Source organism: Muscardinus avellanarius, assembly GCF_963383645.1.
Source record: "Muscardinus avellanarius genome assembly, chromosome: 18".
Classification (NCBI taxonomy): Eukaryota; Metazoa; Chordata; class Mammalia; order Rodentia; family Gliridae; genus Muscardinus; species Muscardinus avellanarius.
The window spans coordinates 23,698,815-23,712,044 of NC_137804.1; the positions used below are offsets into that span (position 1 = coordinate 23,698,815).

At 48.0% G+C, this 13,230-nt stretch overlaps 1 protein-coding gene across 1 annotated transcript in view; it reads left to right on the forward strand.

The window, feature by feature from the left end:
- Positions 1 to 1,390: 1,390 nt before the first annotated feature.
- The window catches only part of RFTN1 (raftlin, lipid raft linker 1), a gene marked incomplete at its 3' end in the record, with an annotated part of 204,880 nt that continues 193,040 nt past the window's right edge, over positions 1,391 to 13,230 (forward strand). The window contains exon 1 of the mRNA XM_080715947.1: positions 1,391 to 1,432. The remainder of the gene's footprint in view (positions 1,433 to 13,230) is intronic.

Genomic DNA, 13,230 nt, shown 5'->3' on the forward strand with positions numbered 1-13,230 from the left:
AAGATGGCTAGCTCAGGTTGGGAGTGGGGGGAAATCAGGGTAGTGGTAGTGAGTGGAGCTAGGAAGTGGTGGATGGAAAGGGAGAGGGGAAAAGAACAAAAACAAGCCAGGAAAGGGGACAGAGCGGGAGAAAACCGAATTGGGATGGCTAAGGGGAAGAAAATCTGTGTGGCTGTACTAACAAGTTCCTGAAAACAAAATAGTGCTTCCTTACCCCCCGAGGAGTGTTATTAATACCAGAAGGACCTCATTAAAACACACTGGGCCTAAAGCAGCCCTCTGTAGGCGGGGAGTGGGGGGCTCCCCTGCCTGAGGACCCCTCTCTGCCCAACCAGAAAATGGAGATAATTAACTAGATTACTTCAGCCTTCTCGTTCTAGCTCCTTTATGATAGTGACAGTAGCTAAGTTACAGAGGGCTTCTAAACACTTCACATTTAATAACCCAGAGGAGGTGCAATTTGACAGAAGAACAGAATCAGAGCAGTCAATCCACCCCCTAAAGTCACACAGGAGTGAGCGCAGACGCCAAGGCCAACCCGGACCTTTGGCTCTAGGGTCCCCCTCTTCACCTCTGCACGATAATTTGGCTTTGATTAAAAAGTTTTTAAAAGAACATCTTTCATAATGGCCCCGCTGCCTCCCATTTCCACTTGGGTAACGCGGCCCTGTCCCAGCACTTTATTTATGCTATCCCCTCCGGGGTAATCTCAAGTGGCTGGGCTAGACAGTCTCAAAACTTCTGGACACCTGGGGTCGGGGGAGCAGTGTGTGGAGGGGACAGTGGCGTTGTTACCGACACCCAGCAAAGCCACCTCGCCGCTCCCACCTGTGGCATGGGGCCCAGGTGTGTCCCTCCCTTAAGGCCTCCCCTCCCCCGCCCTGGGGCATCAGCACCTAGACGGGGGTCGCCTTTCCAGCCTCCCGGCTCAAAAAATCCTGGGGCCGCCAGACTCCCATGCTCCCCCCTGGCCGCACACCACCTCGCTTAGGCGGGGCCGAGAGGGAGGGTCTGCGGCCCCGGGACCCCGCGGCCCCCACGGAGGTGGCTTTGCAGAGCTCGGAGGGGGCGCGGGGCGGGCGCGCGGCCCCCGCGGCGGGTGTCGGGGGCCGCTCGGCTTCCCCCGAAGATGCAGCGCGGCATTTTTTGCACATGAGTTCAGAGGAAGAGGAAGTGTAGCGGCGGGGGCGCGGCGGCGGGGGCGGCGGCCGGGCTGAGCTGGGCTGCGCGGAGCGCGCCGGGCGCGGGGCGCAGGAGCGGGAGCGCGGCGGCCGCGGGCTCCGGAGGGACGCGCACCGCCGCCGCGGGGCCGACAGCGCGCACCGGCTGGCCGCCGCCCTCGGCCCCCGCCCGCGGCTGCTCCGCCCGCCGCAGGGACAAACTTTCCTCCCGGGACGCGGCGCCCGCACCGTCTCCGCCGCGGATCGGGGAGGTAGGTGGGCTCGGGCGCGGCGCCTCCTGTGGGCGCCGCGGACCAGGACCCGGCGGCGGGGCGAGCCCCTCGCGGCGCCCACCTCCCTGCAGGGTGTCCTGTGCCGAGGCTGCGGGGCGGCCAGGCGAGCTCCCGGCCCGGCTGCCAGGGGAGGGGGCTGCTGGATGGGACGCCGGGTCTTGGACCAACTTTTTTTCGGGGGGAGGGGGCACCCCTGGCTGGTTGCAGCCTGGGCGGGGGCGGTGGGCTCTGCGTGCTCAGGGCCGCCTAGGGGGGACGCGGAGCCGGAGCCCCGAGGCCACAGGTGGGTCCAGGACACGCTGCCGCGGGGGTCCTCGCGGGGCTCAGGCGGCGCCCCGGGGTGCGGCGGCGTGCGCCCCGGGGTGGGCTCGCCGGGGCGGAGGTGCAGGGTGGGCGGGAGCCGCCGAGGCACCGAGACTCGGAAACCCGGACCCCTCTGCAGGGGATCTTCTTCCCCCCCCAAGCGCACTTTCGGAGGCGCGGGGGCCCTGGGGTGGCCGGGAGCCTGGCGGGGCGGCGGCGTGTTTCAGGATTCGGGTCGTCAGGCGCGCGCGCCGGGTCCCCGCCGAGGGTGGTGCCCTCCACCTCCAGACCGCGTGGAGGCCGCGGCTGTGGACCCGGGCGCGCTCCCTCCGCCTCTGCGGCCGGCGCCCAGCGGCCCTAGGCGGCTGTGGGTAGTTCCCAGGGACGCTGGGTGGTGTCAGTGAGTTTGCTTAAGGGCTTAAAAACAAACAAAAACCAAAAAAAAAAAAAAAAAGTATTAAGAAAAAGCCTGGCACAGGTCTCTGCCTGTGAGTGGCCGTCTGGTACCCAGCAGCGGCCCCCTTCTTGCAGTCGCTACAGATTTCCGATGCTCGGCGCGCGCCCAGGCGGACCAGGGCGCCTTCCAGCCTCTGCCATCCCATGGTGTCATCTCAGGATAAGCGAGGCCTTGCCAGGAAGGAAGCCCAGGGTAATGTGAGCGACCTCTGGGCCTGTGGGTAGGGCCACCCTGCACCCCACGTGGCTCAGAGTCCTAGCTTGTACTTTCGAACAGCTGAATTCCAAGGAAGTTCAAGTGACCCCGGATGTCACCAGCCCCATGGAAGGCGTAAGCAGTGGGTTGTTTGGGGCTCTTGGGTGCCTGTGCACTAACCCCAGAGAAATCCCTTTAACCTCAGGCTGAGCGCTGCATCCTCTTTTGGCCTCGTTGGGGTTTCTAGCCCTTCTCAGTGACTAGCCCCAGAGCGGGATGTCATCCTCCGGCTACACCAGCTTAGCCAGTCATCGGGTTGGTTTTTTTCTTTGTTTCCGTTTTGGCTGCAGGGACAGGGGGCAAATGGAAGTGGAATCTTGTGCAGTTAGCTAATAGATTTGGTGCAGGAATTGAAATGGAATAAATTGGGGAGTCAAGTCACTGAGTTCTTTCTTTCCCTCTCAAGCAGGAATTTTTTTGGCTTACATTCAAATAATTGCTTTGTCTGTAGGGAAACAGGCAGAAAATCTTTGGCATGAGTGATGTGAGTTCCTGTAAAGCTACTAGTGTTCCTCCAGTGTTCACTTTTTGTCAGAATTGAAACTGTTTGGTCCCATAGTGTGCTGGGCATGGGTTCCTTGTCAAATTTCTAATTGGGTGGACTAAGAAGGCACTGTGAGAGCCGGGCGTGGTGGTGCGCACTTATAATCTCAGCATTTGGGAGTCTGAGACAGGAGGATGGCAGTTCGCAGACAACCTCAGCACTTAGTGAGGCCCTTTGCAACTCAGTGAGACCCTGTTTCAAAATAAAGAATAAAAAAGAGGGCGGGGTCGTAGTTCAGAAGTAGTGTCCCTGGGTTCAGTCCCCAGTACCACACACACACACAAAAAGACCATGACTCTATTCTACTATTCTACTCCCATTCTTTATATGTATGTATGTATGTATGTATTTTGTGTGTATGTGTGTCTGTGGACCTGGAATTGAACCTATTCCTGTGATCTACCACTGAGCTACATTCCAGCCCTTTTTATTTTTTATTTTGAAAAGGGTTCTCACTAAGTTACCTCCTACTGGCCTTGAACTTGCAATCTTCCTGTTTCAGCCTCAAGTACTAGGATTACAAGCATGTGCCACCATGTCTGGCTCCCAATCCCATTGTGCGCGCGCGTCTGTGTGTGTATGTGTGTGTTATACTAGGGATTAAACACGGGGGCATTCTACCTCTGAGATACAACCACAGCTCTATTTTTATTCTTTGTTTTGAAACAGGGCCTCACCAAGTAGCTGAGGCTGGCAGCAAGCCTGCGATCCTCCAGTCTCAGCCTCCCAAGTACTGAGATTACAAGAGCGTGCCACCATGCCCAGTGGCAATCCCATTTTTTAAGATACAGAAAAGTCGTAAGAACAATGAACATCTAAATATTCATACCTGGTCTCTATTTTGCTCTATTTTCTATATTGACTTTATTACGCTTCAGTCTATCCATCTCTTTACCATCAGCCCAGCATACTGTTTTTGCAATAATTTGTATTTTTTTCTGCTGTGTTATATTGCAGAGGTATGTATATATCATCAGTTTTTATGCATTTCTCTGTCAGTGGACACATGGGCTATGCCCAGGATTTTTTGTTGTTTGTTGTTGGTTATGGTGAACTACACTACTATGAACATCTCTGTACAACTCTTCTAGGGACAGATGTCCTCATTTCACATGGATAAATACCTAAGAGTGAATTGCGGGGCCACAGGAGGTGTATCTGATCCTTCTAAGAAACTGCCAGACTTTTTTCCAACATGGTGGTAGTGTTTTACACCACTGTTAGGAAAGAGTACAAGTATGAGATTTCTATATACTTCAACCCTATTTCCCTATCCCAAAGACAAGACCAAGGTTTGATTAGTGTTCTCTTGGGCCCAGAGGGACCCAGAAATTGGAATCACCTGAGATAGTCTGGAACATGTTTTCATAGGTAAAGAGGCTGTAAGAAATCCCTGACTGCCAGTAAATGGGTTTAAGCTTAAATTATTGCAGACGATCAGATGAATATTTTATTTTTAGAGATCTTCAGAGAAGGGAATTCCATCGGGGAATGTACCTTTGGTTGTGAAAGATTGATTGAGTGGGTTCTATAAAAAGAAAAATAACCTCCAAGCCCCATAGAATTCCACTAACCTTCTGCTTGGAAACCCCCTGGGGGGATTTCTGGCCTGTTGGTCTTGGTGATGTGAACTTGGTGGAGATTCCCCATGGATTTTTACCAGCTAGGGCAGCTGGCTGTTGAAAGGGGTCGGGTTTGACTTTTCAAAGGCTCAAAATACAGCTCTCCTGTGAAAGTGATTTGGCCTCTCGGTGAGAAATGTGGCTTGTCATCACCCCTCTTGTTGTCCTGGCTGGGAAATGGGCCCCTCAGTTCCATTCTGTGGGACCAGCAGCAGCACCTGATCCTAAATGGTTCTGGAAACAGGAAGGAAGTGAGCCTTTCTTCCTGGTGGGACCTGGGATGAAATTCGTACATTTCCTCAAAGTGTCCCAGTGCTGACCAGGCTTTGTAGGAGTCAGATGCTGGATTGTATAGTCTCCAGATAGTGTACTGTTCATTCATGCTAGTAACTAGTCTAAGAATGGTACCTGCCACAGAGTAGGAGGCCAACAGACATTTCATCTGGGTGATTGCTTCTCTAGAAGTTGACAGTAGTAGCTACCAAGATCTCCAGGCCCCAATATGGCTGTCTTGTTTTGGTTTTGGTTTTTGGTGCCGGGGATTGAACCCCAGGGTGTTCTACCTCTGAGCTACACACCCAGATCTATTTTATTTTTCATTTTGAAACAAGGTCTCATTAAGTTGCAGAGGGCCTCACTAAGTTGTTGAGGCTGTCCTCAAACCTGCCATCTTCCTGCCTCAGCCTCTCAAGTACTGGGATTATAAGGGTGCGCCACCCCGCCTGGCTCCCAAGATGTATTTTAGCTGAGGCCACTTTACCCTAGCCTGGGGACAGGTTCAAAGTGTTTAACTTGGAAAACTTTATCAACTATAAACCTTCATTTAGCCAGGTGTGGTGGCATGTGCTTGTAATCCCTGCATTCAGGAGGCTGAGACAGTAGGATTGTGGTTCACCGACAGCCTCAGCTATTTAGTGGGGCCCTTTGCAACTCAGCGAGACCCTGTTACAAAATAAAGAATTAAAAAAAGGGCTGGGGGTGTAGCTCGGAGGTAGAATGCCCCTGGGTTCCATCCCCATTACTGCAGAAAAAAAAAATTATTAGCACCATTTTTTTTACAGACTTCACTACTGTTATTAACAAAATAATAATTATAGCTACTAGTTGCAGAGAGCTTATTATTTGCTAGGTGCTATTGGGTACTTTATATGCATTATCTGAATTTAATCTTCATGAAAGATAAGTGCTGATATTTCTTGCACTTTAGCCTGGAGGAAACTGAAGCGTAGCCAGGTTAATTTGCCCTAATTTTACATTTTTATATTTCCTAGACCTTGAGGGGCAGGACTGGATATTCTGAGTTAGTGAAGACAGAATCCATCTACAAGGAGAGAGTTCCAAATACAAGAAACCACAGTATAATAGAAATGTCAACTGGATAGAACAGAGTTCCAGGAAACGACACACTGGGATCACGCGTGTGTATGCATCCATTTATTTATTTGTGTAGTACTGGGAATTGATCCAGGGGCATTCTACCTCTGAGCTACATCCCCACCTTATTTTATCTTTTTTATTTTGAAACAGGGTCTCGCTAAGCTGTGGAGGGCCTTAAGTTACTGAGGCTGGTCCTCAACCTGTGACCTTCCTGTCTCAGCCCCCAGCTATTGGGTTACAAGCATTTAGCACCATACCTAGATTGGAATCACTTTCTTTAGTACTTCTTTTTTTTTTTTCTTTTCTTTTGAAGTATTGGGGATTGAACCTAGAGGCTATCTCTGAGCTACGCACCCAGCCTGATTTTTTATTCTTTATTTTGAAACAAGGTCTCACTAAGTGGCTGAGGGTCTCACCAAGTATCTGGGGCTGGTTTCGAACCTGTCATCCTCCCATCTCAGCTTTCCAAGTACTGGAATTACAAGTGTGTACTACCACGCCCGGGCTTCTTTTTCTTTTTGCTGACTGAGGCCTATATGAAAGTGCTAGTTTGGGCCACAATTTAAGATATTATTGGTTGGCTAGGATTGTGATTTTATTGAAGAAAAAACAACAACAACATTGATGGGTGTTTGGTTAGAGTATCTATAGCTGAGCTGTCCCATTCAGTAGCCATTAGTTACATGTGGCTATTTACATGCATATATAAACGAGTTAAATTTTGACCAAATTAAACCTTTCATTCCTCAGTTTCACTAGCCGAGTTTCACATGGTCCAGATCCACATGTGGCTAGCTGGCTAGCCGCTATTAAGTTGGATAGCAGAGATGCCGGACAGCTGTCACTACTGGAAGCTCGGTTTCATAGAGTTGCCCTAGAGTAAGCATTTCCTTCCCACCCCAGTTAAGAATTGGCAACAGACATGGCCAAGGCTTAGGCTATTTTTCACTTGACAAAGAAGTAAATTTAGCCAGACGTTTCTTTTATATTTACCTTTTAAAGGTGTGTGTGTGTGTGTGTGTGTGTGTGTGTGTGTGTGATCTTCCATTCACATTCAGATTTTGTCATACATTTGAGTTTCCCTTTTCTCCCGGGCCCCCAAAGGGGCTTTCATTGTTATCATTGCACATTTTATCAAGATGTATTCTCATAAAAGATCAGTGCAGCAGGCGAGCGATGGCCACTGCTTGAGCCCTGCTAATTCCTTAGCTCTCCAAATAAAGATTCGGTTCAGCTTTTAAATATGCATTTGTGTGACTTACTCCCTACCTAGGCTGGATTCGGGAAGAAAAATCGCTCTCAGCGGGTCGGATCCAAAGAGCTAGGAAATCAGGTCTCATTCTGCGGTGATGGCTACCTGCCAAGACTGAGCTGGAGGACGTACCATTTGGGGGTACTTGAAAGCTCCTTTGGGGTTTCCTAACCTGCCTCAGGGGTGCAGGGGCTGATGGGAAGGGCTGGTGCTTTGGTGTCCCGGTTATACTGCGGCTCTCCTCTCTCCTGTGGTTTCAGTGCTCCAGAATCTGGTTCTAAGGAGACAGGAAGCCAACCCTCAGGTGTTAGCGGGTATCGAAAGAAGCCAGAGGGACAGTGGACAGAGCCATGTTTGGTCACTGCAATGCTGACCAGCTCATGATTTTGTATCAAAGATGTCCACAGTCTTCAGTCAGGAAACTGTCTTTGGCTTTTATACCTGAAAAACATGGTGTGTGTGTGTGTGTGTGTGTGTGTGTGTGTGTGTGTGTGTGTGCATTCTACTTCCAAGCTACATCCCTAGCCCTTTCTGTTTTGTTTGTTTGTTTTGAAGCAGGATCTCACTAGCTTGCTGAGAATGTAGCTAAATTGCCCAGGCTGTCCTGGAAGCTGTGATCTTCCTTTCTGAGCCTCCCAAGTATTAGGATTATAGGAGTGCATCACCACCCCTGGCAGAATGTCTTCTTTTTCTGTTCCACAGACACACCTCCTTGGTGGTCTGAATTTACAGAGGATTATCAGCTGCCATTGGGGTGTGTGTGTCAAAACTTTCCACTTTGTATTTCACCCTCCTCCTCCTGAGGGCATTATGGAAAGCTCTCAAATGCCTCAGATTTGTGGAAGCTGTTGTAACAGATCTTACCCATCAAGTTGGATAAGAAGAGATCTGGCTAATCACATACAGATTCTCATTAGTGGAATGTGACCATATCACGTATTACCAAATTTCATATATGTAAAGTACAAAAAATCAGACTGTTCATTTCAATGCTTTTTTTTTAATGTGAAGAAGTTTGGGAGATTTTCCAGTGTCTCGTAACATCTTGTTAGCACCCTTTTCAGTGTGGTGTTCTTGTGGCTACAGTCCAGAACATCTTAAAAAGAATCCTTATGATGAATAACAAGAAATACTAATATCATACTAAAATGGTTAACACACTGCTCATTCTGCGTGCCTGAGCTTTTCTAAGTCCTTTTGAATATTAACTCACCCTACCTTATCTAATCCTAATCCTATCAGTAGATGCCACATATGTCCTGCTTTACGGATGACTATGTTCTTTCACATGAGGAAGATAGGAAGTAATGGAGATACAAGAGGAACTTTAGATGAAGAAGGAAAAACCATATATATATATGAAATTATCGATGCTGATCTCAATACCACATATGGAGAAGCAGAGGGAGTAGAGAGAGCCCAGGGGAAGCTTACTAAGTGCTGTGTGCATGTATGCCCCTATCACTTTGAACTTTGTCATCATGTGGGACTACAATGCACCAATAAAAGTGTTGTGTGTGTGTGTGTGTATGTATATATATATATATATATATATATATATATATATATATATATATTTTAAAGGCTTCCTTAAGGCCATATAACCAGGAAGTAAGCTGAGCAGGATTTGAACCTAGGCAGACTGATTCCAATAACCTGAGTCAGAAACCCTGTGCTGGACTGTAAAGAAAGTGAATTTAAGCAGAGTGTGGAGGCGCACACCTGTAATCCCAGTACTTGGAAGACTGAGATAGGAGGATCTCAGGTTTGAAGCCAGCCTCAGCCACTTAGTGAGATCCTATTTCAAAATAAAACATTTTTTTAAAAAAGGGGGCAGGGGTATAACTCAAAGGGGAAGGTTCCATCCCCAAGACCCATTCCCCCCAAAAAATGAACTTGAAAGCCATAAGGAGCATTTCAAAGGCCGCTTTCCATCCTTTAGTACACACGGTTTTTCCTACTTCCTAAGGAAGATGACCTAGTGGGTATTTATTGAGCTTCTATGAGGGGTAGGGTCTCAGGTGGCTACTGTAGGGGATGAAAAAGAGGGGTCTGCTGTCAGGTGGGGACAGCAACACTGAAGCTCCAGACTGGTACACCCTGCTGCCCTGCTGCCTCCAGTGCAAACTCCTGGCTTCCTGCTGCCTCTCAGAAGATGGCTACTGCAGCTTCTGTTTGCTCAGGCAACTGCCCCTAGAGGTGTCTAGGATGCCCCCTTTCTCATTCCCTATTTCTTACCCATAGATAAATTCATTTTATATCTTCAGGACAGACTTAGAAGCCAGATGTGGTGGCACAGGCTTGTAATCCCAGTATTTGGGAGACTAAGACAGGAGGATCGTAGGTTCATGGCCAGCCTCAGCTACTTAGTGAGGCCCTCTGAAATTTAGTGAGATTTTTTTTTCAAAATAAATAAAAAAAAAATAGGTCTGGGAATGTAGCTCACAGGTAGAAGGCCCCTGGGTTCAATCCCCAGTACCACACAAAACAAAAACAAAAAACAAACCTGGAATTTGATTGCTGCTCATTGTCATCTGGTCTCCCCAATGCTGTGGCAGGCCATGGCTAGGTGTCTGGGTCAACATTCTCACTACTAGCTGGGCATGGTGGCGCACGCTTGTAATCCCAACATTTGGGAAGCTGAGACAGGAGGATCACAGATCGCAGTTTGCACTACTGGTCATGCCAAAGTAAAACAAAAAAGGCAAAAAGAAAATAATAAAGAACAACTTTGCCTTCATGGCACTTACTTTCAGGAGCAGAGAGACAACAAACACATACATAAATCAGTGAAATTTGATTTTTTGTGTGTGATACTGGGTTCCTGGAAACCCTTCTACCTCCAGCCCTAATTTTTATTCTTTATTTTGGAACAGGGTCTCACTAAGTAGCTGAGGCTGGCCACGAACTGCAATCCTCCTGTCTCAGCCTCCCAAGTACTGGGATTACAAGCATGTACCACCACACCTGGCTTTACAATACATATTTGTTGAGTGAGTGATTGTCTTAGGCAGTCCTGCTCCGGCCCAGCCTTGAAGTGGAGTGTGGTGGTTAATTGTGGTGTCAACTTGACTTGTCTCTGGTGGCCAGTTTTTGGTCAAACACCAAACTTTGTGTTGGTTTTTGTTTTATTTCTTTAGGTTCTGCAGCTTGAACTGAAGGGCATTCTACTCATGAGCCCAGCCCCTATTTTTTATTTTGAAATGGGGTCTCTCTAGGTTGCTGAGAATCTCACTAAGCTGCAGGGGCTGATCTCCAACTTGTGCTCTTCCTGTCTCAGCCTCCCATGTACTGTAATTAGATGCATGAGCCCTATGCCCAATTATATTGCTTTTTAAATGTGATTAATATTTAAATCAGCAGACTTAAGCAAAGCAAATTACCCTTCATAATGTAGATGGGGGGGGGGGAGTTCCAATCAGTTAAAGACCTTAAGAGAAAATACTGAGGATCCGATAAAGAAGGAATTCTGTCCGCAGACAGCCTTTGGACACAAGACTGCAATGTCAACTCTTCCTTGGATCTGTGGTTTTCTGTCCTGCCCTTAAGAATTTGGGCTTGTTGTCTCTTAAAATCAAATGAGCCATTTTCTTAAAATAAATCTTTTTTATCTATCAATTGTATTTATCTATCGTCACCTCTCTGCGTGTGTGCGCGCACACATACACATACACACGCACACGCACACGCACACACCCTCCTGGTTCTGTCTCTCTGGGAATCCCGACTAATGGAAGGGAAGGGACTGCTAGACAGAGGGCCCAGGGGAGGTGGACACATGGTGTTTAGACACTTCTGGGTACACCTAAGATCGCAATGGGTTAGTCTTACTTGGCTTCAGGGAGTTTGGAGTGAGATTGAGCTCAGACTCCAGGCTGGACAGCGGAGGATGTGATTATACTTCTGACTCCTATACGTAGGCTTCTATATGTAGACTGTGCAGAATAAGTTAATCCAGCAAAAATCTGTAAGAGAAATTAGATGGGTGAGGAGAAGTCAGATTCGGTAGATTTTGAGTGGTCCTCAAAGGCAGTTTGGCACCACATCCCTCTTGCTGCTGTCATATCTTTGCAAAGTGGGTGGGATCTTGGGTGGTGGCTAAGAAAATCACCATGGAATAGGAAATGAGAGTGGCGACCCATGTGATTTCAAAGTGTGAGAAGCTGTGTGGTGCCCACCTTCTAGTAAGTCATTAATAAATATTCATGGTTATTTAAGAAGGGAAGAAAACATTTTTCTTTCAATATATGTATTTAATTTTCAAGATTCTACCTTGCTTCAGGCTATACACAAATGCTGCATTGCTTACGCATCACTACTTAATAAATGGGACCGCTAGGCGTTCTTGCAACCTATGAGGTACCATGAAAAGCCTACTGAGATGCTAAGGGCTCCATCCACTGAGAATATTCCAGAGTCTCTGCTATATGCTGTTCCGGATGTCATATGTAGATGGAAAAAGAATGTGTGTAGGGATAGCAAGATAGAGAGAAGAGTAAGGGCAGAGGGGCTGTGTCCAAGTCTTACATCTGCAAAAAAATAAAAAAAGATATGAAGCAAATAAGGTAAAGCCTAAGCATGTGTTAAAGCCAGGTGGTGGGCACATGGATGTCTCATTTTCTGTACTTTCCATATGTTTGAAGAGTTTTATAATTAAAATAATTTTAGAAAAGTGAGACAGGAGGAGGGCTGAGGCTGGAAATTCAGGGGTGTGCCTGTGTTTGGGAGAATGGCAGAGGAACCTAGGAAGGGGGATAGGAGGTAGAATAGAAGGAGATTCAAGAGATTGGGAGTGAGCTGCTAAGGAACAGAGCAAGCTCTGGGCTGTGGTTCCCAAGAATGTGAGGTTCAGGAAAGATACTGGGATCCCCTGAGCCATGGCTGCTAGGAGTTGGAGAGGGCTGGTGGGGGAAAAGACAGTGTACTCCAAGAGCAATGATTCTCAACCTTGGCTACATACCTAGTGACCTAGAAGTTTAAAATACTGGTGATCAGGCCCCGGGCATCAAGATTTTTAACAGCTCTCTCGTGATTCCAGTGTGCAGCAAGATTGGGCCAAACTTTAATTAATCACTTGTCGATAGATCATCAGTTTGGTTTCAGCAGGTCTGGGGTGGGAAATGAGATCCTGCCTTTTTAACAAGGTCACCAGTGACGCTGACCCAGGGATCACAGTTTGAGTAGCAAATTCTTCTGAGAGGGAGCCATTTTTGCTGTACTGGAAGCAGCAACATTGAAATGTACTCAGGATCCCCCCCTGAGATGTTCATAGGTTGTAGGGGTGGGATAGTGGTGGTAAGCAAGTGTTTTATTTTCATATGTAAACACCACTTGTATTAGTTATCTTTGCTGTTTAACAAATGACTCCAAAACTTGGCAGCTAAAAAGTCTGCTCTCAACCACTCCACAATGCAGCTTCTCAAAGAGGGGCATGACTTGTAACATAAACTGCTGGTCTCAATCATTAACCACAGCGTAGCAAATTAGCCCCAAAACTCAGAGGCTTCAAACAATAAACATTCATCATCTCACCTGGTTTCTGTGAGTCCAGAATCCAGAGTGACTTAGCCAGGTAGTTCTGACTCAGGTCTTTCCTGAGGTTACAGCCAAGATGTGTGACTTAATAGCAGAGTGTTTGCCTAGTATGTGCGGCACCCTGGGTTCTGGCCTTGGCTTGGACAGGGCTTTTTGAGTGGCAATAAGGTTCTTCTGGAACTCAAGGAGCCACTTCCACATGGGTGTCAAGTTATTGCTGGCTCTTGCCATGAGGACTGTCCCTAGGCTGATAGAGTGTCCTTACAACATGGCAGCTGGCTGTCCCCGGGGAGAATGATCCAGAGAGGGCAAAGTAGAGCCTTACCTTGGCAATCATGCGCCATCATTTCTGCAATATCCTATTGGCCACTCAGGACATCCCTACTCAGTGTCCACACAGGGTGGAAATACTGGGAAGATCACTGAGCAACA